General features: G+C 42.5%; 1 long non-coding RNA gene across 4 annotated transcripts in view; it reads left to right on the top strand.

Annotated features, from left to right (window-relative positions):
• The window catches only part of LOC117600190 (uncharacterized), a 473,823-nt gene that overhangs the window by 249,892 nt on the left and 196,835 nt on the right, over positions 1–27,096 (top strand). Inside the window, exon 3 of one of the 4 annotated variants that reach the window (XR_004580411.2) lies at positions 22,015–22,990. The exons of the other annotated variants lie outside the window; for them this stretch is intronic. This is a non-coding gene — a long non-coding RNA (uncharacterized LOC117600190). Of the gene's footprint in view, positions 1–22,014; positions 22,991–27,096 lie in introns of those variants that run through there. 4 annotated transcript variants of the gene reach the window in all.

Consider the following 27,096-nt stretch of genomic DNA (forward strand, 5'->3'; position numbering starts at 1 on the left):
ACGAATATGATATCTAAAGAAATGGTATAAAATTTAGAAAATAATTATAATATTATATGTATTAATTAGAACATCAATTTCCCCGTAGATATCTAATTTCAAATCAAAGGATTTCGACTAAACAGTCGTGTATCAATATTAGATACAATTTCGTCGGTATCGTGTTTTCCCGTGAATCACGATCGTGCATCAACATTTGATCGGTTTAATATTACCAGGTATCGTATCACTAATTTACAAATTGCAGTTCTACGGTAGCTTCGCGCTGAGACTTGCAAATATTTCTGTTCGTATAAATTGAACAAACACGAAGGTAACAATTTCTGAACTTCGTAAGAGAGAAATTGTCCGGACAATTGATACGGTAGCATCTGTGTTGATATAGCGTGTAGAAAAATTAATGACACGGTTAGAATTTCCTTTTTTTCGTTTCAGGCAATTCTACTTATTACCCGTGCGCCGGCGAAACCCTTCCATGATTATAAACTATAATTTTCTGTCAACAGTCGTTATTCCCAACGCGCGACTTCCCGCAAGTTAGCTCGAAAGTACACCTCGGGATGGCGAGAGGCGTGAAAAAACCGAGGAAAGAAGGCGGAGAGAAGAACAATCAGCGCCTATGCGTCGTTGAATCGGGAGAGATAAAAGAAGACCACGTCGAATGGACTTTAATCTTTCGTACGCTTTGACGGTTCTAATAAGTTCCATTCTCCTCCGTTCTAATTTTACGTCTATCCTTTTCCGTCGATCCTCGGCGACGTTATGAGTTCCTCGAAGGCCTGTTTCTTCCTTCGTTCGCTTCCAGACGGATGGGCGGGGTTGAAGATTGTAACGAAATTTCGTCGCGACCAAGAAATAAGGGAGGGCGCGACGACAAGCTCGTGTGCACGAAACGCAGGATCTTCGTGATAAAGTTTCATAGTTACGCGTAAAAGTGAAACGACGATGCTGCTCAGACCACGGTGATCCTTCACCAAAGAAGGATCCAAAGAGACGGGCGAGATCAAGGGGAAGGATAACGAGAATTTTGAGAGCGAGACGAATAGGACGCGACTCGTGACAATCGAATTTTCTTGCAATTTTGTTAACCGATCAAAGGGTGTTTGAGTGATTCATGAACGATTTTGCATGCACACTTTGCGTAAATGATACATACTTCGATGACAGCAGTTCGTTTTACGTCTATCATTGAGCGTCGCATGAAATTCTAATACCCATAACATCGTTTAGGACAAACAGAATTATCGAATCGTTCAATTAACGTCCGAAAGGGCGCGGAGTTTGACCGCGTATCGCGTCCACCGAATATCGACGAGGTTATTAATCATAATTTTCCGTGATTCTCTGGCAGACTAGTCTAATTGGAACATTGATTTAGGTACGCGAGTCACGAGAAATCGGTAATCTACCTAACTGCTAAATCGTGCTGTCGAAAAGCAGTTCGAACCGTCAAATACAATAAAAGAATGATTATCGCCTGAACCAATTATCGTACAAGATCAATGAAACGAAACCATAATTAAATTTTAAATGTCAGTGATTAAAACATCGAATAGCAGAGAATGGCACGGCAAAGTTGTAATTATTCAGAATACTATCGCCTCGTATAACATACGCGTTAATTAAAAGCTATTTTTCAATTGCAATCCGATCAGTTTAATCGACAGAATGGAAAAAGTTACGTCATAAAAAACATGGACACCGAACACGACACGGGTTAACCCACGATCGTGGAGGAGAAAACGAGGACTCGTTAAAGGTGTTCCCGGTGGCGTTCAAGCCGTTCGAAGTCACGAACAGACAACGGGTACGCACCATGGGGACCGTTTCGGGTGCCAATGTAATTGGCACGCTTTGTGACATCGTCACGACAGAACATACGACGATCTCTCGCGCATAGCATCGTTCTGGCTTCCATTAGCGACCAGGTTAGAGGGAAGCTCGATTCCTCCTTCTTTCTCCACCGTTTCACTCCCAGGGTATTTGTTCTTCGTCTAAAGTTGTCTCTGTCTACTTGTCTGGCCCGTTTCTCTTTGCTAGTTTCAACCCTCTCGAACCCTTTCCTTCTTTCACTCTGACACGTTTCAGGCCCCTGGTTCCCTTTATCGCAATCAGAAAAATAGCCACGGATGTGATCGATGGTGGGTTCAATTTGGACGACCTCTGTTCAAGTATCTGCATATAAGCACAGTAAAAAGATTCTCGCTTGTGAAAAGTAGATGACTCTAATTGAAATTACTGTAAAAGATTAAAACACTGCTTTTGGCTATTAACCTAAACTCTTGCCCCTTCAGAGGCACGAAGCTTTTCTTTACCCCTTTTTTTTTTCATTGTAGATATTAGTCTTCTCCTATTGTAACGGGTGACGTAACTGAACGATATTTCAGAAGGGTGCTGGCGGGGAGGAAGTCTGTTTAACCGGGCGACAGGTAGGACAATCTGTCGTCTCGCTCAGGCTCAATCGTGCATGAAAATTTCGATTGAACCCCGACGTGGTCATGATCCGTTTAACGCGTCAAGCGAACGCTTCGGGGTAGTCGGCCGTTAACCACTTAATTCGTGCCGTAATTTTTAGATTAGCGGATTCGATGCCGCGCCAAGCCACGCAACACGGAATTTCGTCGATTTTCAAATTCCGCTCGTGCGTGATGCATTTTTTTCAATCGTGTTTCCTTCGCGCACGATAAATTCGGTTCGTTTAGTTTGGAACCGATGAATCGGATACGATGTTTCTATTTTTCGTTTATTTCGTTGCTGGTGTCGTTTCGTTTGAAACATTTGCGTTTCTCGCGGATGCTTTTTTTTCTCTCGAATATAGCTCGATTTTAATATTTGTTTCAAACGTTTTTTATTTACAACGACATTGGTTTCCCAGTTTTATGGAGAATTTCTTTACTTTTATTTATTTTATTTAGATACAAAAATTAATCGAGCAATCAACATGAATTATATTGAACATTTATAGTGTCGTTTAAGTAAAACATCGATCAAATTATTCCCATCATAAGACTCATCGACAACGAACCGTCCTTGTAAAGTAATTTTCCTCTCCATTTTTGAGTCACTTAACTTTTCGTCGATCAGTTTGCAAGAGGACGAACCGCAGACAAGAAAAATAACGAGAAGCAAATATATACACGGAACGAGCCGGCAGACGGGGCCAATACCCTGAAACTTCGAGGCTCGTAATTAGTTGCGAACTTATCAAAACTCGATAAGCATCTGCGGAAAGTACACAGCGTGATTCGTCGAAAGAATCTTCAGCGACTTCAGCGACGGTAAGTGTGAAAGAACGATTTCGCGATGAAACTTCGACGACCGACTTAATTACGCTATCCCCTCGGGGATCGTCGTACAGCGTACTATCTTAATCCACTTTCCCGAGACACGCCGCGATTATCTCCTCTCGGGAAATTACCAATCGATCGGTCAAACATATTTCTTTTCTCGTTTTATCCTCTCTTTGCTAGTTTCCTCCTCGTCGATACTACAAATTGAGAAATGCAATTTAAAAGCGTGATACAATATGTACACAGCTACAAGACGACGATGAAAGATGAAAATTTTTCTTTGATTCATAAAACTCGCGCTTCCTGTTCATTTCATCTTCTTCCGATCGTTTCTTTTTGTTTCATGGATAGAACTGAACCGTCTACCGTTGTATATACGTCACTCGTGATCGATTATCGAAGTCCGTTAAGTACCTCTTCCTTTTCTTGCTCTGTCCCCTCGAAAACCCTTGGCTTGTCGAAATTGTCACCCTTGCGACCCTCTCCCTCTTCCTTCATGTAAATATTACCCCGTGAATCGCTACGAGAGGCGAATTAATACGTCGATAAATCTGCAATATAAAATCAAGAGGAATTTTATTTTCAACTGAGAATACCGATGGTGAATTTTCGATTAAACGAGGACAAACTATTCGCGATATCGTGCGACCGGGCTAAGGGGGAAAAACAGGAACGTGTTGGGAGTACAGGAAGACGCCGACCGGATTGTTTTGTAGTTTGGATAACTATTTAAAGCATCCTATGGTCGCGAAGCTACGCTTCCTACACCTTGCCGCGTTTCGTACACCCTCGGGCGTGTATATTGTACGCGCAGACAAGTAGTTCGCCCCCGCGATGAATTTCGATGGAGCTCCGATTGTTTCCCACTTGATTATCCGGAAAACCACATTGTGGCGCGGCTCGATTCTCTGCCCCCTTTGCCATAACTCGGCTCCACGAGCCTGCGACACGGCCAACTATTCCCATATTAGTTAATTTAACGTGTTGCTCCTCCCTGTATTCCGCGCCGTCGTTATTCATTATCTGTCCGACCGACTGGCCACGTGTCCGGATTGATTAAAGAGTTCTCGAGATGCCTAAACAACCATATTCACCAACGATTTATGTTATTAAATCGTGTCTGGAATTTTGTAAGAATTATAAGAATTTAACCACCTTAACCATTAGGAAGTCAATTAAAACAACATCGTTGAAACAAAAATTTGACATAGGCAAGATATCGACGTGACGGTGGCCTAAGAGGCAAATAAAAAGTTATTTGGCCAACTCGAGCGTGATTTAGAAGAGGCAGGGGCAACGAAGCCCTCAGGGTCCTCGTTACACCCTTATGGGGAGCAGCCATTCATTTCGGCCGTTCGATCGAGGAACGTCTCAGCAATCATTTTCAATTTATTGCCGAGAAAGCCCGCAAAAACCTGAAGCGAAACGGTCCACCCTGCGCCCTGTCACTTTACAGCACGGCCAGAACCCCTTGCGAAGGATCTCTAAATTAAATCCACCATATCAGACACGTTTTATTTAATCAGTTCCCCGGGCGACCCCTATGCCCGTCGAGCGGCTCGTCTTAAACGACTTTCAAAGCCGACAGAGCTGCCTGTTAACCGAAACGAAATCACGAACGTGATAGACGCAGACGGGATATTTTGCGAACGGGGGTTGCAACACTCGGCGGATTGAATGCGAAGTGGGAATAGGAAGAACCGAAGAAAAGACGACCCTTTCGCCTCGAGTCAAACCCGGAAGCGAGAAGAGTCGCCGTTTCGCGTCGACCACGAGAATATGTTTCGAAGAACGACCGTGTCGAGATACGAGACCTTTCGGAAATATCGAACATCGTTCTTTAAACGAATTTCGCTTTTTATGCTTTGAGAACATAAATCTTTGAATGAAAAATTTCAGGAAAAACCGATAAGAAACTTTAATATCAACCCCTGTTTAATCTTTACTCAAACATGGACGCTAGAGGGAATGAAATATCTAGAAAAGAAATGAATGAGATGACAAATAGATGTATCCAGCGAGCTTAATTCGTCGCTGATAAAAAAGCTAGAAACGCTGTAATCCAGGGTAATTCATTGCCTGTGGCTCGTTGACGAATGATCTTATTAAGAGATTAAATTTAAAAGAGCCACCTCGTTTTCCCGTTTCCTAATATTAATACAGCTTCCGAGGGACCACGATGCCCGTGGGGTTGTACACTTTTTATTGACCCATAATGACGGTAAGTAACGAAGTTAAGCCGACTTCGACCCTCAGTGTTCCGCTTCCATTCATACCCTCTCTTTCTTTCCTCTGTTTCTTTCTTTTGAGATGCGACAGTCTTGCACGCTTCACGAATTTTATTAGCGCTTTACCGTGCGACGTTTTTCACCAGAATCAAGCGGAAGCTCGTGAAAATCGCCAGAACGTTTCGCGAATATCATTCATCTATATTCGAACGTTTTCATCCGTCATGATCTTAAGGAATCTCTAGGAATTTCCGGTAACTGAGCGTCTCTCGGTTAATTAGAAAGCAAGACGCCGGGAAAGGGTAAAAGAGGAAGAGAGACTGGAGGCTGGTTGGATAAAGGCGGAAGTTGAGCTTCCTTTTCACGAGAAAGGAACAAAACCGAACGGTCTTTGAACCCCGCTACCGATAAGACGGTGGCATCTTCTTAAATGCCCGAGATCCGTATCTCCGTGTTTAATATTAAGTGTATTCCTTTTGATATTCTTACCGACCTGCTCGCTCTCGGGGTGTCTTAACAGGCTAGCTCGTATAAAAGAGATCCGACAGATGCAGCCGAACGAAGAGGCAAGCGTCACGAGCAACGCTTTGACGAATTCTTCTCGCAGCCACTTTACCTCGATAAAACAGCATAATTGCTTGGAAATTTATCTCGAGCCATTTATCTCTGAATGAGATCGGATCTAAGAGGGTCGTCGAACCTTGTAAAATGTGAATCGCTGTTGTTGTCCGATGAATTACAAGTTACCGGACGCTGTGCTCTTCGCTTGGATGAAAAGCGTCAAATATCGCGTCACTTCCGGACCAGAATGAATTTTTTATATATAAACTCGGCTTGAAAATAAACTATTTATCCGGCGAGTCCGCCGGATCGAGAGGATCAAGAACGAATGAATGTAAGGTCCCACTTCGGCACGTCTGCCGCAGCTAAATTATATTTTGTACCCCCGCGTAACAATAAATATTATATTTTAAAAAAATCATTGTCATATTTTATGTATCTTGATGATGATTATTTATCCTGATGAAGAATTCATTTCTTCAAGGTTCCACAACATTGTTACTTGTATTCAAAAGTTACAACATCTCGTTTGGCAAGAATAACGGCAGGAGTAGCCGATTGTGTTAGCAACGCGATAATTTCGCTCCTCCTAAAGATTTACTGTCTCTTACCCACGCAAATTTGTCTTCTATACTGGCTATATACATTCGCGTCCATGATTTCAGGGTACCACGCACAAAGACTGAAAACAATTCGCAAGAGTGATTGATGAGCGAGACTTAACGGGGATCGTTCAACGTAGCAACCACCTTAAGATAAAAGCGATTCTCATCCTAACACCCTGCTTCCTTACGCATCACGTTGAAGACTGATAATACAAAGAACCCGCTTATCCTGTGCTGCTTTTTCCTGACCATTAGTCGACAGGGTTCTTATCTCGTTGCTCGATCGAAAAAGTATCGATTTATAGAAGTCGTTAATCATTAGAATGATTTTTATTAAATAAACATCATAACACAATTATAATAAAAAAAGGAACATATTTCAAACTTCGGTAATTTTTTTTTTTCCTTAACATTTTTATCTAAAAGCAATTGTGGCAGCTATTAAAAATACATATTTGCATTCTATACTTCAATTTTTGATTTCACGGAAACGTATATTGATTGCAGTATTGATTACCGATGCATTGCGATAGTACGTGACAGAAATATTAATACCAGTATTAACCATTCAACGTAGAGGTGTTTCAAATATAAAATATTAAATGCGAACGATAAATGCATCACGAGCAATTACTAGATAGCGAACCATACAAATAATTATGCGTCGCTAAAGAAAAATATTATTTGGTTATTTAAAAAATAGAATATATTAAACAATTTTAAAACAAGGTTTTTAATTTTTAATAAGAAATAAAATTTTCTCCCTCATTTCGTTCAGACATTAATCTATCAAAATCGATGTTGAAACGACAACTAAACAATCTCGATTGAACAAGGCTAAATATTATTACCGGGCAATGATTGAATGGAATTCATGGGGCTCTCAGCACGGCAAACAACGTCGTGTTTGCCTCGCTCGGCGAACACCGATTTCATACTAATTACGTTGCATCCACGCTGCACCGTTTCACCGCCGCGGGACTATTCGCACGGAAAAAGGAGTGCAAGTAGCCTGTGAAAATCTCGACCCATGAAATTCCTCGCTTCGAGGTTTTATCGTTCGTTCGTGACGCGTCTGGTATAAACTATTTTTCCTAGATACGGTAGATCCTCGTTGCCTAGCTTAATGACCGACTAAACGCGTTCTGCGATGCCCGCGGTTGAATACCGAAACTGATATTGCACGAAACATCCGCGAATACGATAATTGCGCGAGTTTTAATTTTGGCAAACTAGGTGCACGAATTCTTGCAAACTCTTGCGCTTATGGAAGTCATAAATTTCTATGCAATTATGCTGCCACGTTCAATTATTATTACAGCGGAAGATATTCATCCGTCCGAGCCTCGTACAGCAAAGATGAGATTTCTAAAACGAGCATTTAATTACATTTTGGAATGTTCCTCAATTTCCGAGGGAAGACAGTATCATTGACTTATTATCTTCGATGATTACTTGAAATTATTACGAAGGAGAGTAATCGTGAACAGGAAACGTTAAAGCACGAGGCAAGATCGATAAAACCGGAAGGCGAGTACAGGTTGATGGTGCGACACGGTCAAGTTTTACAAGCGGTTTTGTCGCAACGATTTTCGACAAGCGAGTTCCTCGCCAAGGTTGTGGACAGCTTTTTGCCCAGTGGGACGATCAACGGCAGGGAAAAACGTCGTAGCATTTCCCGGGCGCCTGCTACTCTATCCTTTTATCGCTCTGTTTTAGGTAAGACAATAAAAGGACGACGAGCCTCACTCCTGCACTCCTGCATCGTTGGGCTACCAGCAAAGTACATATAAAGAAGTGGATTACAGACGTTGAGGAAATAAAAAAAGAATGATTCATTGCAGTTAAGAAACTTCTATCTAAACATTTTTTCATGCAGTTCTACAACAAACAATGCTCTGTGAAAATCCATTATGGTTCATGATATCCATTTTTTTCTTAATAAAAGGGCGTGTTGAATGGAGATTATTTTCTCCTTGAATGGATTGCAACTAAGCACCGGATATTGATGTTTCAATATTTATTCAACCATGTCAATGATCATCCTTCTAATTGCCGTTGCATCCTCATCCTCTTATTATGTCCACCCAGTGCATATTTATCCGTGCTTTGATTGTGCACCAATTGAAACGAACAACTTCTTGCCTGCCAATTTAGCCTCACACGTGCACAGCATTACATCCCGGACCAATTTTTGAACCAAAACAGCAGTTCAAGGCAAAGCTGGCGTGCATTTGCTACTCTAAGCACGTTCGACTCAAACCAGGCTCAAAGTGCAGTTTCTACCTTAATCCAGTCCGGCACGCTGTCGTTCGGCAAACTTTAACTAATTTTAACCGAGTTCAAACAATGGTCACTTTGCTCTGTCCAATACGTCGGAGTTTCTGCCCGTTGTTCTCGAACTTCCGAATTATCTGGAGCGAACGAAATCAGCCAAGACTTTTATTAAACGACAGTTTGCATAGTGTGCTTGTTTCTAAATGCGGCTCTTCGTTGATTCCTCCAGGTGAAATCCCTGGATGTTCGATGTATCGAACCCGAAGACATTTAGTGCCTAATACGAGTATTTCTAATTAAATAAATAACGATGTGAGTGAATGGATTCCTAAGGAAATTCGAGACTTTTTAAAATGTTAACCATTAATCTCTTAAATACCATAGGTGACAATCGATTACAATGATTCTACTGCTATGTCAGCATATATTGAAGGGAGGATTTCAGGCTGGTCAAAAGCAGTGCAGACACCCTTCTTGCTTCACCGTCTCAAGGGACGTCTTCCCAGCTCCTTTCGCGTACGTTCCCGGATCAGCTACGGAATTTGCGTATCGATGTATCGCTAAACACGTTATTTATCTTCGTCAAAGGTGCTCAGACGTCGTTCGTGGCCGACACCCCCGCGGCGAAGCTGCCAGAGAAGCACGATCTTGTCCCCGTTGCTTATGATATATTGCGACCCATTCAGCTTGTCGGGCAGAAAAGTGCAAGCTCGATACGGGGTCGCATTGTGCCCCGGTCTCGTCAATCGACACGTCCAGGCTTATCTTCCGCTGCATCATGGCTTATTATATTTTTTTCTTCTCCTTTCGACCGGCTCAGACCGACGGAAAAATTAGCCTGGCGACAATGGCTGTCAGGTATTACCGAGACCCGACTCACGATCAGGCATTTAGTTTATTCAGTGTAGATCACCTAATATTATCGTTTAATTCGTCAGTACCATTATTTGTGGGAGAAAATGTATTAAAGCTTAGGGTAAAGCTCAGTATATCATCATTAACCCGCTCTGTAGTAATTCAGATTAACAGGGTTTTCAATCGAATTAGAAAATAATTAGTATCCCTGCATTTGACTGAACAATAATAAGACGAATGGATTTATTACCTTTCGACGAAATTACTGGTGCCGTTTAGCGTGCGTCGTGTTGAAAAATAATTCATTTGTGTCAAAATTAAAAGATTGGATCGGTCTGGCTATTGGGCGCTAACAAACCATCGGAACGAATCTCGAGCTATAGGACCGCGCAGATTGCTTAATTAAGCTGGATCTGGTAATGACGTTTAATCGAGTAAATGCGTAGTGTCGATCGTCGCGCCTGTGTCGGACTTTTCGTTCACGTTCAAACAGATTTTCCACGTTTTTGCCCTTCTGTTTGCGCAAACGAAACACGCCACGCTTTTGAAGCTTCCTCGCGCTACGAAGCTAGCTTAACCCGGGATTATTTTATAACGTTAACTTGTACACCTTCCCCATCCCAGCCAGTCGTGTTTGCCGTGTTAATATTTTGCATTTCACTGGGAATTTTGTCGATTAATTGAGTGTCTATCAAAGCTTTCCAATTACTTTTACTTCTCAATTAACAGGGGCTACAGAATTTCCTGGCTTTCGTACCAGTTCAGCTTATAATTAAGATTTGAAAACTTATTATGCTTGAGAAATAAATATTAGATTATAATAATTAAGATAATGATAGCACTTCATTACAAAATTTTGAGAAACACAAGAAATCATCTTCTAACTTTTATATTCCACTTCTAATATCTACTCCAAATTATTAAAACTGTTTGTACCAGTAATTTTATGATCCCTATACATATTCATAAATCATTTAGCAACATTAATAATGAATAGAAAGAAAGAAAATACATCAAAAGATCAAAAGAAAGGAAAATAATCGTATTAAAAAATCAATAATTTTGATTCCTCATACAACACGTTTCCGTAATTGTAGTATAATTGCAATAACACCATTAGAAGCGTGGAATCTTCCTCTTTAAAACAAGCTTTGATACATGTCGATACGACTATCCGTTTCCGAGATATGGCCGTGTAAAGCGAAGCCTAATTTTCAATATTTCTCTACCCTCGTCTCGCTGGCTCGCCGTCGCTGACCTACTGTAGGCTTGACACTCGAGTGGTGGTCATTGATGAATGCTGAGTCAGCGTTTTTTTTACTATTACTATCGTGCGTACGTAGTTCCGAGAAAAAAAGTAGGTCAGCTCGGCGCGCCGTTTCCGAGAATTCGACCACCATTCATAATCGCGCGCATCTTAAATGCTTAAACGGCCGAAGTTCAATGTCTCGTATCTCCGGAACGAATTAAGCTATCGATTCGCGGTAAACGGCATTTTCAAGATCTTCTTGTTCTCTACGTTGACAATATATTTGTTTAAACAATTCTGTAATTATTTTTTATATTATTTTGCATTAAAGTTTAACACTATTTTAGAGCATATGGTGAAATAGTTTCGTCAGTTTGAATGATGAAACAACTAATGTTGAATGTGTATCTATTTTTAAACTAAAAATTAATTATAAAAATAAAAAATAAAGTAAAAAATTTTTATAATTGAAAATGAAAAATTGTAGTTCTGTGATCTTTTACAGATACATATGATTAATTTAGTGCTAATGAATTAATCTTTAGTCTAAAGTATACGCGTATAAACAAACATTGTTTTTATAAATCGCAATGGTGCACAGTAAAAAAAGCAAAAAGGGAAATTTTATAATTTGCAATAAAAATTTTGTTACCTTAATGTTAGAGCAGTGCACAGAGAATTGAAATCATTGTGCCCGATACCAAATCCATATAACATGTTTCGAATGCGTTTTCAATACCTCATTTCAATGAGATCTTTTCACTCGAAACTAGTACGGTTTTGAACAGTTTCGAACAGCTTCAATATTCTACTTCGAAGCGCACACGTTTCAGAAACATCAAACTCAAGCCCTGAAATCAGAACTTTCACGCGATGCCCAGTGAATCTGGCATCGTAATCGTATGCATCATGTCTGCACTGAAATTTTGCTGACTGAGTTTCCAACAGATTCACAGATAGGACTCGGTCAATACGTTCATTGGCCGATTTAACGAGGATCGTGTCGCTTCTCCCCTTCATGCTCGTAATTTCGAACGATATGCATCCGGTCGGTCATTTTGAAATGCGGTTGCGAATTCCTCGAGTCCTCGTAAAAGCTGTCCATCGTTCCGAATGCAGCTCGCCGTTACGCTGCAGCGGACGATGCAACTTGTTCGCGTGTCGAAGATACATGCCACGACGCTTCGCGTCGTAAATCCCTGCTGTTGCGAAACTGGGCTAACGTAACGTTCTTCGATTCACCTGTATACGCTCGTACACGTTCCTCTGTTTCATGTTGAACTAGGTTTTGCATTCGTCTTCGGCCTTCAGTGCACAGTGGCGAGGAAATGCGACATATTTATGACTGCTTCTAAAGGAAAATGAACGATTGCAGTAAAAAGTGTTTAGAAAAGATATAGTACAAATGATATAGTATCATAAGGGAAGAGTGAACTGCAATATTCAGGAATTCGAGTAAAAATAGTTGCAAGAAAATAAATTGCTTCCACCCGTTGGGAAACGATACGAGGGGGAAATTTTGATCGACACGAGTCCACGTTCCACCAGCTCGTACGCGTCTTGTAATTTTAAGTATCAGCACGCCCTGGTCCTCTCTCTTCTGTCGGTGAGACATGGTGCGACCCGCGAAACCCCTTTGCGACTGGCTGACATCGGTCCGCTGAGTTCCTGCTGTGACTTGAATTCGAAATCGCCCGGCCAGCCAGCAGCGTTTCAACATGAAATTGGTACATTAACGATTTATTTCGCGAGTCACGACGAACGAACTACGACCGTCCAGCTGCATCGTAAATACGATCACGCCTGACCGTTTTCTTCTTCTCCACCATAAGCTTCCCCTCTACGTAACGATAATTATGCGGTTTTTGGCGATTCGATCATCGAAAATTCACATTTCTATTGCCACTATTTTAAGTGCTAATTATTCTGATAAAATAACCGGCAGTGAACTAGTCCTTTCGAAACTTTTATTTTACCTCTGTAGTATGCGCATCGATGAGGAAGAGCGAAAATCTGAAAATCCTGTTTGTTGTTCGGTCAAGCCCCGATAAAACTGCAGGATCCTCGAAACAAGTCGCGTTCACATCCCCCGAGTAAATCAACGCCAGACAAGCGACAGACTGTAGTAGGTCGTGGACTGCAGTAGATCCGGCAACCCGGTCGAATGCAAAATCTACGGCGTATAATAGAGGGAATTCAAGCTACCCCTCTCGCACGGCAACCCCTATCGTTGTCTCTGTTCATCCCCATACGGGGCTGTATGTATGCATCGAACCAACCACTTCGAATCTCGTCCCGTTTCCGCGTTCGACCTTTGTGCTCTCTTTCTCTTTTCTTCGTTCCTTCTCTGTCACCTCTATCCTCCCTTGTCACCCCTGACACCAGGTTCTGCACCCTCGTCCAACCTTCCGCTCGCACCTTTTGTTGTAGCAAGAACAAAACGCGTGTAAATTGGCACACCCACCAATAGACCCCGGACGACACCCCCGACACATACGCACACCTTCTCACCGCATCTCTTTCTTCCTGTGTTTCGCTCGTTCGCCGTCTCTCATTCGCGTCTTCTTTCTCTCTGGTCTACTTAGTCACCGTTTCCGTCCTCCTTTCTTTCGCTCGCTCACTTTTCTATGCGACGACGTGTGTACGCGGCCGAGAGTGCGAACGAGAGTGTGAATTCACCCTCTTCGCTTCGCTTCTCATCCACTGCGTTGCATTCTGCGGAGAGTGCATATATGCATACGTAGACGTGTACACTGTAGGTAGTCTCGTCTTTATCTTTTTCTTTTTGAATCCCAGGCCACTGAACCTTCGCCAGTACTTTTGAAAAAATAATTTTTCGTCCGGGATTATGTAGGACAAATTTTGCTTGCATATATTTGTCGGTACTAAATTTAACATCTCTGTAATCAGGTAAGAATAGAACCTCGTAGGTTGCTCCCTCGTTTCCATCTTCTATCCGAGCAGCGCTAGCTGGAAGAATCAACGAAAACTCTTCGGATGTAAGAATAGTGGAAGACCGAGCGGTACGGCCGGGACCAACTAAGTCTCGTCCAATTGTTTTGAGTGGTTTCAATTATGCAAATGAAATGGCACGCCGCCGAATTACGGGCGAAGGATTCACTTAGCTCTAGAGGATTCTGCGTTCGGGATATGAGGATTTGGCTGTGTTCTTCGAAGAAAACCTTGAAATTCTCTTTCTTGACGATTGATGCACGACATTTTTTAACTTTTGAAGAAGCATTGCGACCGAATTTTATCGTGGAACATTTTAAAACGTAAAAAATTGTATCTGGAACTATTAGGATAAGGAGATCAGAATTACCTGTCTACGTTACATAGAGTATCTAGGTGGGGGTTACAAATTTATGCTATTTCATATAGAGATATTTTGACGTGTTTATTAAACATCAATGCGATATATACAAATTCAGTGAAAAGCTGTTTAATTTGCTGCTGCTCCCTCCATCGGACCTGCTAAATTAAAGTTTTCGACCAGCGAGCGGAGGTATGCATCGTCAAATCAAATATAAAATTGGCGGATGTGACCGCACCGGTTATTTTAAAAAGTATCCGGGAGAAAAGTGCATTTGCTAACCGAATGGGCCGATGAGCGGATGTGCGATGAAAAAAAAAAAATATTCATTAGCGAGCATATCGAAATGCGACGGCGTAAAGACAAATATTTACCGTGAGTTTCACTGCTTTGTTGCGGACTCACGTTTTTCCGCGTTTAATTCGAATCCCTGTCGATGATTCGAAACTAGACGGAACGGGAGTTGTTTGATCCGTTCCGGAAGCTACGTCCCGCGTTTTATTAATTATCTGTGCCGTTCCTCCGATTCACGAGGACCGATGTTTGATATGCGATAAATCACGAATTAAAATCATACGTACCGTGAGTTTTTAAATGAATCTATTTTTATATTACACTGATCTGAATAATATGTAGAGTAAATATTATAGAAAAATTTAAAATAATGAATCCTTTGCTAAAATATGCAGATATTTCAGTGCTAATAAAATGCGTGTAAAAAGGATATGACAAAAATTTTAATTTATTATCGTAGAAGATTATTCGTTATCTGGATACTGTTATTTGATGAATTATTTAAGTGAAACGTATACGATTGATTTCGTCATGGGTTTCACGACAACGTCGCCAGAAAATCACTGTGGTCGCTATTACCTCGGTATTCGTGAAACTTGGTAAATTTCGTATTACTCGGCCTCTTTAAGGAAAGTTTGGAAATCACTTGAAAGACTCCACCGTAGAAGTTTAAATCATTTGCTCCGGAACAATATAGAACTTCGGCGAGGCGATGAATTCATAAAAATTTCATCGTGGAAGCGTTTCATCGATTCAATCGTAGAAATTTTCATCGAGCTTCTTCCTTGGCTACATTCTCAATACTAGAAATCGTCCTGATTGACGTTTCCTAATGTTTTGATCTTTAAAAATTTCTCTCACAGAATGTAATGACTCTGTCGAAGTTACCTGAATTACTCTTATCATAAAAAAGACGAATACATAATGAAAAGCAAATCACGATTTCAAATATAAAATGATAGGAACTACTGCTACATTTCCATGAATTTCATATTTGTATTTACGAGCTTCATATTCGAGCGTTTCTAAATATTATACAATATTAAAAGATTCGACTGCATGAAACGCAGACTTCATTTCTGCTGGGTAAATTCGATACAAAAAGAAGAAATAGAATAAAAATGGTAGAAATATAAAGATCGATACAACTTCAATAAGTGGGATGAATAAAGCAAAGTGAGGGGATTTCATATGCTGTTCTTCCAGGTTCTCTGATATTACGATCAATTTATTTTATTTTATTTATTCAGAGCTGCAATCACCTCATGGATTATTAACCATCATTAATTTAAACGAACGATATACGCAATACATAATGCAGATTAGATATAATGAACACAATTAATTTATAATGCAGATAGATTCGTAATTAACTATTTGTGCAATGCAACTATTATATCAATTATAAAAGGTTTTTGCTATTTTTCTTTTTTTCGTCGTTACAACTAGCTTCTTCGTTATTTGAGATTCTCAGTTCCAGTGGTTAGTCCTACGACGGTTCCACTTTTCGGTGCAAAAAATGGTATCCATGCAAATTTACGGAGCAAATTTCATTTGCCGAAGTACCGGAAAATGACAGCTCCCTGTGAGACCTGGAAGGACCCTCTTTGAAATACCGCGCACGCCCACCCTGTTCCGATTTCACCGTTCGAGCCTGCTCGCTAACGAGCCGTAGATTCGCCTTTATTCTCTTTAGTCACGAATTACGGCAGGACCGAACGAAATTAACCCTCCCCACGGGGGAGACTTACGTACTCGGTTACACGATCAGAAACATCCGGATGCGTGCGGTGAACGATGAAATACGTTTCGCCCTTCTGAACCTTTACGCGAACCCACCAACTTAATATCGCCTCTTAAGTCCCTTCATGTTCAAATCAAATACAGATAAGGTATGATTTATACAAGCAATGTTTCACAACAATCTATTTTACAGGACGTTTTGGAAACGGGATATGCATTTTCATCGAGTCAGCACACTGAACGTTCAATGGCTGTGAGTGCTCAAAAATCGAAAGCAATTAAAATAAAGGACTGAAAAAGTAAATAGTGGAGATACACCAAATTGATTAAACAAACAAAAAATCGTACAAAAAAATGTAAAAATAGCAAACGAACGAACAACGAAGAAATCAATTGCGTGAGCGGATGGAAGCGAAAGATCGCTGGTGTCAAAGAACTCTCGATAATTACAGGTCGGTCGGGAAGAGAAACAAGTTCCCTTTCTCTAACCCCGGCTGATCAACGAGCGAGTACGATCGCTTTTGGAACGCCACCCTCGTCCATCGATACATAATACGCATGATGTAGCGCGCCACGTAAGAATGAATGCGTATTCACTCACACACATCGCGTCACGAAGAACAATTAACGCACGCATGCATTTCTGTTTTGTCGAAGTACGTCGCTGCGCCACCCTTCGACGGCACCTCTTTCTCTAGGTCGAACGGTTCACAACGGTGCCGCAGCCAGCTACCTTTACTCGAATCAGTGTCTGCAGACTTTTTTTTTTTTAACGTAGGGAAATCTTGCATAAGACCCTCCACCGTCCCCTGAGGGAGGACGACCCCACCAGTTTTGGTGGTGAAACTGTCATATCTAATGTTGAGAAAAGTGTTGAATCAACCTGCCCTTGCTGCTCCTCTTGTTGCTGTAATATGGCAAGGCTGAGCTCGATACACTGACTGACAATGAGTAATGGAGGTATAGTCTTTGATATCGAAGCAATCTGCTGATTGACTGTTGCAGTGCAAAGTATTTCACATTAGGATGAAGCAAATCGCGTTAGTTCTCAAGGCATAAATTCAAAACCATTTGAAAACAAAGACACGTCTAGTCTTGTTGGATCTGTAGTCACTGCTCTCGCCTCCGTTCTTCCTGGTCCCTCGTGTGGTTCGTTGCCATCGCCATAGCCGTCGTCGTCGTCGTCATCGTCGTCATCGTCTGGTTTCACACGGTTCCGCACTCTTTCACACCCTCCAGATATTCTCCTGCGCGTATGCACATACGCTTCTCACAGTGCACTCTCGTCTCCCTCTCGCTGGTCCGACCACTGGATCCAACCCCTACGAGTCCCGTGTGGGTGTGCTCGTACGTGGCAGTCGTTTTTCGATGAATAGGTACGCGCTCGTAGCGAACCGTTCGTTCGACGACGACGTAGACGATGACGTAGACGTAGACGTAGACAGCGACGGTGGCAGCGCTGCGCCGCGTCGCTGACGAGGAGCTCAGGGTTCGGTGACCCCGTAACGACCGCGCGAATTAACATCTTGCTCTTCACTCTCACCGTGGAAGGTGAAATGGGGACGACGGTTAATACGTAAGAACTGACATTACCTGTTTCTCGGCAAGAGAACTATTAGTTCGACGGGGAGCGCGTTCTCGTTTACACCGATACGGCTGACGTCGGGTGAAATTCAATCCCGACGGGGATTACTCATCATCGCTCCCTCGAAAAGTTTTCGTAATGGGCTCGCGATTAGCAAACAACGTAACGTTTGCTTATGTGCGATTTCCTTGGAAAAAGAATTGCTATTTGAAGAGATTTTCCTGTTCAGCTTCCCTTTTAGATTCGTTTGAGCGAAAGATTTTCTGTTTTTTTTTTTCTGTTTTCACTTTGCAGCGCGGACTTTGTAGGGTGTAATTGAAAATGTATGTGTATCCTCGTATAGGAATTTAAATGAAATCTCGTTTGCGATAGATCCTGAAATTCTGCGCTCGATGTTTATTAAACTCGAACAATTTTTATTAGCGATCCACCGACAAAATAACAAGCTCGTTATAAAGCTCTGCGCTTGTTTCCTACGGACAACCGATCAGAGGCATGCATCACGAATTTTTAAAACCATTCTGAACAGTAGTGTTTCATGAAACGCGCAACTCGCTAACTTGCATTTCCATAACGCGCAATCCAATTGTAATTGTACCGTTTTATATTCATTCAGACGAATATAACACCACGTTGAATAATACACTCAGTGATGTTTCTATTGTTCCAATATCTACACGAACTCCTGTATTGTGAACCTATCGAAGCGATTTTAAATTTATATCTTTTACCGTGAAAATTCAGTTTTCATCATCGGAGGTGAAGAAAGTTTTACCTTGTGATAAACAGTAATAAAGAGATCTGGCTAGCATTATTCCTACTAAAAGAGAGTGTGTTGAGAGTATATCCGAGGAAAATGAACGAGCTGGTTTTGTTGGGATACAAACCAACGGCGTCGATCCGGTCGAAATTTGTTTTCCCATCGAAATTATGTGGAACTAGTTTCTGAGGGTAGTTTCCAATTTGCGTCGCCCCGGATGGGATCGAATCCCGATTAATTTCGCACCGACTACCTACAATATACGCAGCTACCTGGCAAGGCTGTCGCGCAGAAATTGTGACACGAGCAAGCCTATTCGGCTGGCCATTCGAGGACGATTTAATCGGAAAGAAATGTGAATACCGTCGGCTCGTGGCGTTGATTGGCTGAAACACATTTATTCTCTCGCTCGATTCTCCCCGCAGTTGCTCTCTGACCCGTTCGTCCTGGCTCTATCTTTCTCTACCTGCTGCTTCCTCGTTCGTTGCGATATACACGCCGCTGAAACTCCATTAACCGCCAAAAATAGAAGGCGGATAACAATGGACCGTCGATAGACTGGCTATCGTATGATTCGCCGAAGATATCGGGCAAAAAAGTCGTCCTATTCGAATGAGCACCGAAAAATATTTTATCAAATCAAAAAAAAAAAAGGAAATTTCTATGGGCGAAATTGAAATTTCGAAAGCAGGAGCCCGTGATTAAAAGAGATTCAATCGGTGCAGAATCGACAATTTTTTCGTTACGATTGATATTTGCTGAAAGGTATATTGTATTCGATAGAATTCCGATATTGATGAAATTCTATTGAAAAAAATTGTTCGATATAGCTTTAATTTCCTTCTACGACACGATATTATTACACAATTGACTGTGTTATAAAATATCTTAGATGGAAAAACGTGAATGATTAGTGGCCACGTATTTTCCAAACGAAACCGCAACGACAGTTGGTCGCAGGTTGTGGAGCCGCGAGAATTCGAATTCATTAAAATTAAAACGTCGTTAGCGGCGTAGGGTACATTAATGCGGTCGATGATGTTTGCCATGGAGTCGGGACACGCGCGATCGTTAATTAAAAATAATGATACAGACGGGGACGGCAACAATGCGAGCTCAAGACGCGTCGCTGTCTGTGAAATAATTTCGCAACAGAGAAAACGGACTTGGTCGCTGGCACGCGGTGGATTTAGACGTCAGTCAGAGGGGTGAGATAGGTAGTATCCATTCGCCACGTGAGGACAAATCGCGTTGGCCGGAGAGAGGGATGGTAGAGGTAAGGGAGGAGATCGAGTTGAACGGAGGGTGCAATTTTATTCATTAAAACTCCGGTAATTAACGGGTTGCTCCCCACGATCTGGCACCCCATATGCACCCTCGTTCGTCTCTTTTAAGGTTAGAGGGTGGTTGACGGGAACGGTCAAGGGTTAAGGTAGTGAATCGAGAGAAAAATCGCGAGTGCAAGTCAGGAAATATCAATCGACGAAGGAGAATCTTAATTATCTTCGATCGCGCAATTCCCATCGGACGCGTTTGAATGTAATTGACCGATATGTAATCAACGCGATTATTAGATCAATCACGGTTTGATTATTTATTGAACGGATAATGCGCCTATTAAATTTCGATTGCGATAGTTACGGTATTCCGCGATGTAACACGCGTGAGACACGTTTATCCGTAATCACGTTATTCGCCGGTGAGTTAGTTACTAAAAATCGGCATATCCTATCGTAATCCAATCAAACGGTGATTAATATCGCGCGCAATCGGCATACCGATCAAAATGCCGCTGATTATTCCAATTTCGAACAAGATAAAATTAAATCAACATCGAGATCTGTATACAGATACATCGAAAATGACAGCATTTAGGTTTCTATCTTGAAAAGAAATCAAAACTAGTTTGGTTTATCTTGAAACGTATAATAGAATAATTAAGATATTCTTCGTTGGTAATTATCACAGTATTCGCGATGTTTGTCGAACCACTTTCTAATTATCGCCGATTACTAAGGCGTAACCGGAAGCCAGCTACCGAAACCGGTTAATGCGGGGGTCTAATTAAAAGAGAGGGCGAGCCGATGATGAAGCAATAATTAACACGGTGATGAAGCAATAAACCACCATCGAGAGAACCCTCCAATCTCAAAGTTGCAGGCTTTTCCGTTGCCAGTCTATCCAGCCCCCTGGTCTGCCTTATAATTTGACGGACCAGAGGGGTTGCCTCTCGTAAGAAACGATTCGCCGCCGTCAACAGCAGATTCCACCCCTTTGCGCGATTATTAATCGCCCCGAGTTTCCCCTCGCTCTCGCGTTACCTTAAATTCTCAACCTCGTTTGAAGGATGCAAAAGATTACACTATCCAAGTGTAGCTGTTTTTTTTAATCCTCCAGTTTGCTTTTTCTTATCTGCATCGTTGCTCGATTTAACAACCCTTTATTACTCATCCCGATAGCGGAATAGATCGAACGAGAAAAGTCAGGAACGTGGTATCTATTAATCGACGGACGCGGACTTTCCTTTAATTAGCGATCGGCTGCCAGATAGATGGTGCAACGAAGCGCGTTGAATCGCGTCTTGCTTTCTCGGCGGCATGGCAGCAACAGTAGCTTTAGAATTGTCGGTCCAGAACGAAACGGGGAAGAAAGAGAAGACGAGGGAGAAATAACGATCCGTGTTATCCGCCGGTCGAACGACGTAAAATTAAAACCGTTTCGACCTAACCATGTCCGAGGCGAAACCATCAATTTCACCGGTTGCAATTAACGTGTAACTAGCGGGAAATGCGTTTGCGGTACGAATAAGTAAAGAGGCGAGCGCGGGATCGCCGTGGCTAGTTACCGGTTCTACCATTCCGCGGTTCCCTTGCCCTCGCAGCTATTTAATACGTTTTTTATTTAGAACCACCGAGAAACGGTTATTATATGTTCGCATACGTTCAATTACCTGACGAATATCTCGTGTATTTAAATTGATGCGAAAATCCATTATCAATATTAGCCTTACCTATATTATTCTCAAAAATAACATCCCAGAATTTTCCAACGTGATTATAAAATTATTTTTCCTCTATCCCAACCCTCGTTCCAACTTTATGGACCATCCGGTTCCCTCATTTGACATCGCGCCAAAGAACGTTTTCATTTCGTCTTGGAAAATACAAATAGAGAGATATGGAGACGATCGTCTCTTCGCTTCTACAATTATTTGTATTAATTTAACTAACCGGTTGTTTCTTTTCTATTTTCAGGTAAGTGGTTCTTCCTGCGAGCTGAGGTTGCCTCTCAACCCCTTCTTCCGAGGGCGGTCGTCTCGACGGTGCGTGCTATCACGATACCCTTCCGACCACCCTTCTACCCACATCGTCCGACTCACCCTCGCCGTCCTTTTTCGAACATCTATATTCCCCTCTCGACTTCTTCCTTCGCCCTTTCCCACCCGTCGTCTCTCACTTAGCCGTCCGCCTGTAGCCAGTTCCCTCGCAGCTCCCTCTTGAAAGTCTGGCCATAGTCGACTGGTAAGTTTACCTTTCAATTAATCGACCGCCATGCCGAGGCCCGGCTAACTGCCAACTATCCGGCCATTATCCACTAGAAGAGTAATTGGGATCGGAACTCGGTAGGTCTTATGCCTCGTGCACAGAGCCGCGCGAGTATGTGGCGTAAGGCCGAAAAACCGAGCGCGCACGCAATATTCCGACTGTTTTTCCTCCGCGTTCGTTTACCCTACGATCCGTGAGGGTTCGTTTTCAATCCTCCGCAGTCTGGTCTCGGCGTCACGCAGCCGCGTCCAGCTTGCGGCTTTGTTTTTACGCCGGCAGAAAGCGAGGCGGCAACAATACCGCGCGCGTAACGAAGTTAACGGTGTTAACGAGGTTAATGAGGATAGCGTAACGTTGCCGCGATTAAAACACCAGCCTGGCCAGTTTTTAGCCGAAGTTCATTAAGTCGGCTGAAACGTTATCAGGTCCGCCGACTTTCGCATCGCTGACGGCGAGCTGGAAATTCTTCTTCCCTCGCCAACTTCCACCGAAGGTGTATTAATTATTTCGCCGCTTAATATTTAACGATAAGAGTTCCGCGCCAGATAGCCAGCTTTAATCTTCAACGGATTCGGGGGAGGGAAAAGTATAAAAACGGGCGGCCGCGAAAGCTCGTTCCGAGTTTTCTCACGTTCCAACGTGTTGATTAGAATGCACCGCGCAAGTGAAATGTGGATGTTTTTAATCAGACCTTGCTTCGCAGTTTCCAACAGCGTTCCCTCCTGTTTGCGAAACGTAGCACGAACGGTTCGCGATACTTAATATGATCCTTTATGCGCTTAATTGGTTAGACAAATCGTTATGCTCATAAAAGCGTTAACGCCAAGATATTTGTTACCCCGAATGGAATTGCGTCAAACGATTGCACTATTTTCTTTTCGTTAATCTTCGCTTGATTTGGTCTGCCACGGGCACAAACTACGTTTGTATAAAGTGGCAATAATATCCCTGATCTGTTATTATTATATCGTTATCGTTGATAATGACAATTTAATCAGTAATCAAGCCGCGACGACGTTGTTCAAATACAAATAATTATTAACTCGATTCGCTCATACCTCGATTTACAACACCTATCGCCATCTTTCTCTCTCTTTTCTCTTGCATACGAGCATCCTCGTCGCTCTGTGCCGGAGGACACATGAACCTCGATTTCGTTTCATTTGGACCAGTCGATCGACGATTGACGACCGATCGCCAAAAGGCCCGGGGCCCATTTATTAACTAAGCTCGCCTAGTTATATCTAATTACGCTTCTCCCAAATCAATGAAACGTGCGCTAAATACGCCCGTCATGGAGATATTATCAAACGGCTAAGCAGATTGATAAATAAACAGGCTGCATTAGCGGACACGTGTATTCGATACGTTTCGCATACATTATTCGAACCCGTTTCGAATGGAGATTTCTAGGAATAAATCTATTTATATGTGTATCCGGGGTAACACGAAACGTTACGTTTAATTAGAAAATTTCAATTAAATTCAGAGGAAGCTTTGGACGGAGTTTGGAAACACTTAAGATCAATCGTGAAACATTGAAAGTTCTGCAAGCAGGTTCCGTAATCACGATCAAATTATTCTGAATAAACGTTGATACGTGACAAAAGAATAACAAAAGGAAAAAAACAGCTCAAAGGAAAGCGTTCCGAATAATGAGTCATTAATCTTCCTTTGATTTCTTCGACGTCTTTCGATGAGACCGGCAACCCCTTTCCTTCCCTCGTTTCACTTTCCTCTTGCAAAGGGGTTTCTTTACACGTTCTTGAATCGCATTCAGCTGAGACGTTTGTCGTTCATTCGTAGAAAGGGAGAAAAGAAGGTATTGAAGGGGAAACAAAATCAACCCCTTGGACGGTCGGGGTAGAAGAAGTCTGGCCTTCATTATTATCATAATCTTATTCAAGAGCGAAAATCAGTCGCGTGTGCCGCGAAGCAAGCCAGGGTAGAGACACAATAGAGATCGTTCTTCCATTGTACATCCACCCTCTTCGTTCTTCCGTCTTCTTTTCAACCCCCAACCTGTCCGCCCATTATTCGTGGCCAGGCAGCGTCAAATTATTTTATCAGCGCCTCTGCCAATACCGATAAACGTTGCTGGATCGATCTCTTCAGTTTCGGTCGACCGAGCACGTGTACTGTATTGTCCTCCGGGTATCTCGCAGCTACTTCCTCTGGAATTCTCGCGACGTGACGCGTAAATTCGCCTCGCGTTCAACGTTTATCGCGTGTTTTCCATCGAACAGTGTATGTAGTTTTACCTCACGTAGTCTATAGGGATCGTGATCGAGTTGTTCGCCAGTTTCGAAATCCTTTAATTCTTTAGAGCTTTGCGAACGTTGCAGGTTTAAACGATTTAAAGCGTATCGCCTTTGGTAGATATTAAAAATTAAAATAGGGTATTGGTAGTAACACGAGCCACACGTGTGATAATAACGCGGACTTATCATTTCTTCCAGCTACTATAAGACTTTGTGCGTCAGAAAATCAAATGAATATTCCATATTACCTACCATCTCCTCTATTCATTGTGCAAATGCTTTTGAAAATTGCTGAAGCGTTGAATACATCTCTCGAGGAAATATCGAGAACGTTATAGGTCGATAAGGCGCAACAACGCCGAAGCTGTTTAATGGGATCAATAAGATCTCACGAGAGGTAAATGTAAACGGATCTAACGGAACCCCGGGCGAATTTCACGAGGAAAATGCAAATATGATCGTAGAAGACGACGCGAGCTGAAAAAGCTGAAGAAAAAGAAGGCTTTGCTCGAGGGTGTACGTCAGTTCCTCTCGGTTCCTTGTTTTTCTTCACCTGCTCCCATTCGCCGTGAGCACACGTTCACTCTATCTCGTTTCGATCCCTCCTATCCTCGCCAATTCTTTCGCCATTTCTTGCTTCTCGTAGATTCTGCCTTAGCAGTCTGCCCGGAGCATTTACTGCCACTTGATTTCAACCCGATTTGCTTCTCCACCCTCTAAACCCGGCACCCTCCGGATATTTACTTGCTTCACTCGCTAGAATTTCGCATCCGATCACCCGAATAACTGCACTTTTTTAGAAGAGTATAATAACCGATTTGTCGTAATTTATCAAAATTAAATATGAAACGGCACTTATAAATTGATTGAAATTCTATAATCACCGTATTTATATTCAATCGTTTTACATATATAGAAAGGAAAATTTCAATTGCATCACACGTAGAAACAGCCTCCCTCTCGTCCTCGACCGCATTTCAATCGTCGTTCCCGCTTCGTATTAACCTTTCCTTTTTTACCGAGAGGTCTAGCCAGTATTTATGCAGGAGCAGCGCGCATTTCACGCGTTCCAAGATATATTTCATGGCGGGCAGCGCTTTATCACTCGCGGTATTACGACGGATCGGACATTGAAAGGCTCGTGAACCTTTCTTCCTATTTCATCCCCCGGGGCTATCGTCCGGCCTGATATATCGGAGGAACGTAGCCGTAGGAAATCCTTGGCGAAGAATCCGTCCTGCAGCATCCCGTTCCTACCTCTGTCAGTCGACTATCGCGACCAGACGGACAGGTGGGTGGACGTTGGTATAACCAGGCGTGAAGAGAGATTCTCGAGGCTTAACGTATCCACGTAATCCTTTCATCCCTTTTCCCATTGCTGGCTCTGGACGTTTTCTACGTCCGACTCTTGTCCAGAGCAGTTTCAAAGCTGTTACTCTCTCTCGCGCCGGTAATATACCGCATCGACAGTCCACCGAAATAAACGTAATGAACCACGGACGATCGAGATACAGATCGTTTCGAAGAGATCGCTGTTTTTCTTCATTATTTTCCTCCGTTAAGCTGATCGCAGACAAACGGTGAAACTCTTTAGATCGACTCGTTATTAACAGCGTATCGATGTATTTATCTTTCACACGCGTTTAAAAGCTGTTGACACTGCGCTCGAACGCACGCCACGTTTACATTTCACGTGGCGGATATTGCATTGAATAATGCAACGACCGCGTCTCCAGCGATTTGATTCATAACCGGCATCGCACCGTTTTTGTTAGGTACCTTTTACGCGGCCGCAATAGGAATGTTTTGTTGTTTCGAATGTATACTGTCCCAGGGAAAATACATTCAATTAACCATTGCTATTCTTCTAGTGTTCGCATTCCATTTAACAGCTTCGTTGATATTCTTCTGAACAGTTTGCTTATGAAATTGGCGCTAATATGTCACTCTACGATCAGCTATTATTAACGATACCATCATTTAATACCCGACACTGGAATCGCAGTAAAACGATTCGTTCTTCGATCATTGCTCTTTCCATTTCTCATCGACGTTGCTGATCGTCGATTTCCATCTCCATCGTGGTTGTCTCATTTTTATCCGCCATCCGCCAGAAACGATCATCAAAATCCCATCTAGCAAAGTGGCCACCGTTGACCACCGCTCAGCTGCGACACTCGACTATTCGACTTGCCGGAAGGTCGATTGAAAGCCGGCTCGACGATGCTCCGGATTGAAACCGAACCGAAGCTGCGCGTTGTCGATTCTTGATCCATCGACGCTGTCGCATCGCTTGCTCGTCTGTTTGGCAAATCCCTTTGACGGCGCGGCGTTATTACAGCGACCAGAGATGCTCATCTATTATTTCATTAACGGCGACAGAGCCACGGGCCGTTCCAAAAACAGTCAACACCGCAACGAAGCATCGTGTTAGCGTTTAATGCGCTGGTATATCGGGCGCTAGGGATGCTGCGTGATCCATATAATGGCGTGGCCATTGTGGGAGCTGATCAATGCGTGGATTGATTAA

Source organism: Osmia lignaria, chromosome 15 (assembly GCF_051020975.1).
Source record: "Osmia lignaria lignaria isolate PbOS001 chromosome 15, iyOsmLign1, whole genome shotgun sequence".
NCBI lineage: Eukaryota > Metazoa > Arthropoda > Insecta > Hymenoptera > Megachilidae > Osmia > Osmia lignaria.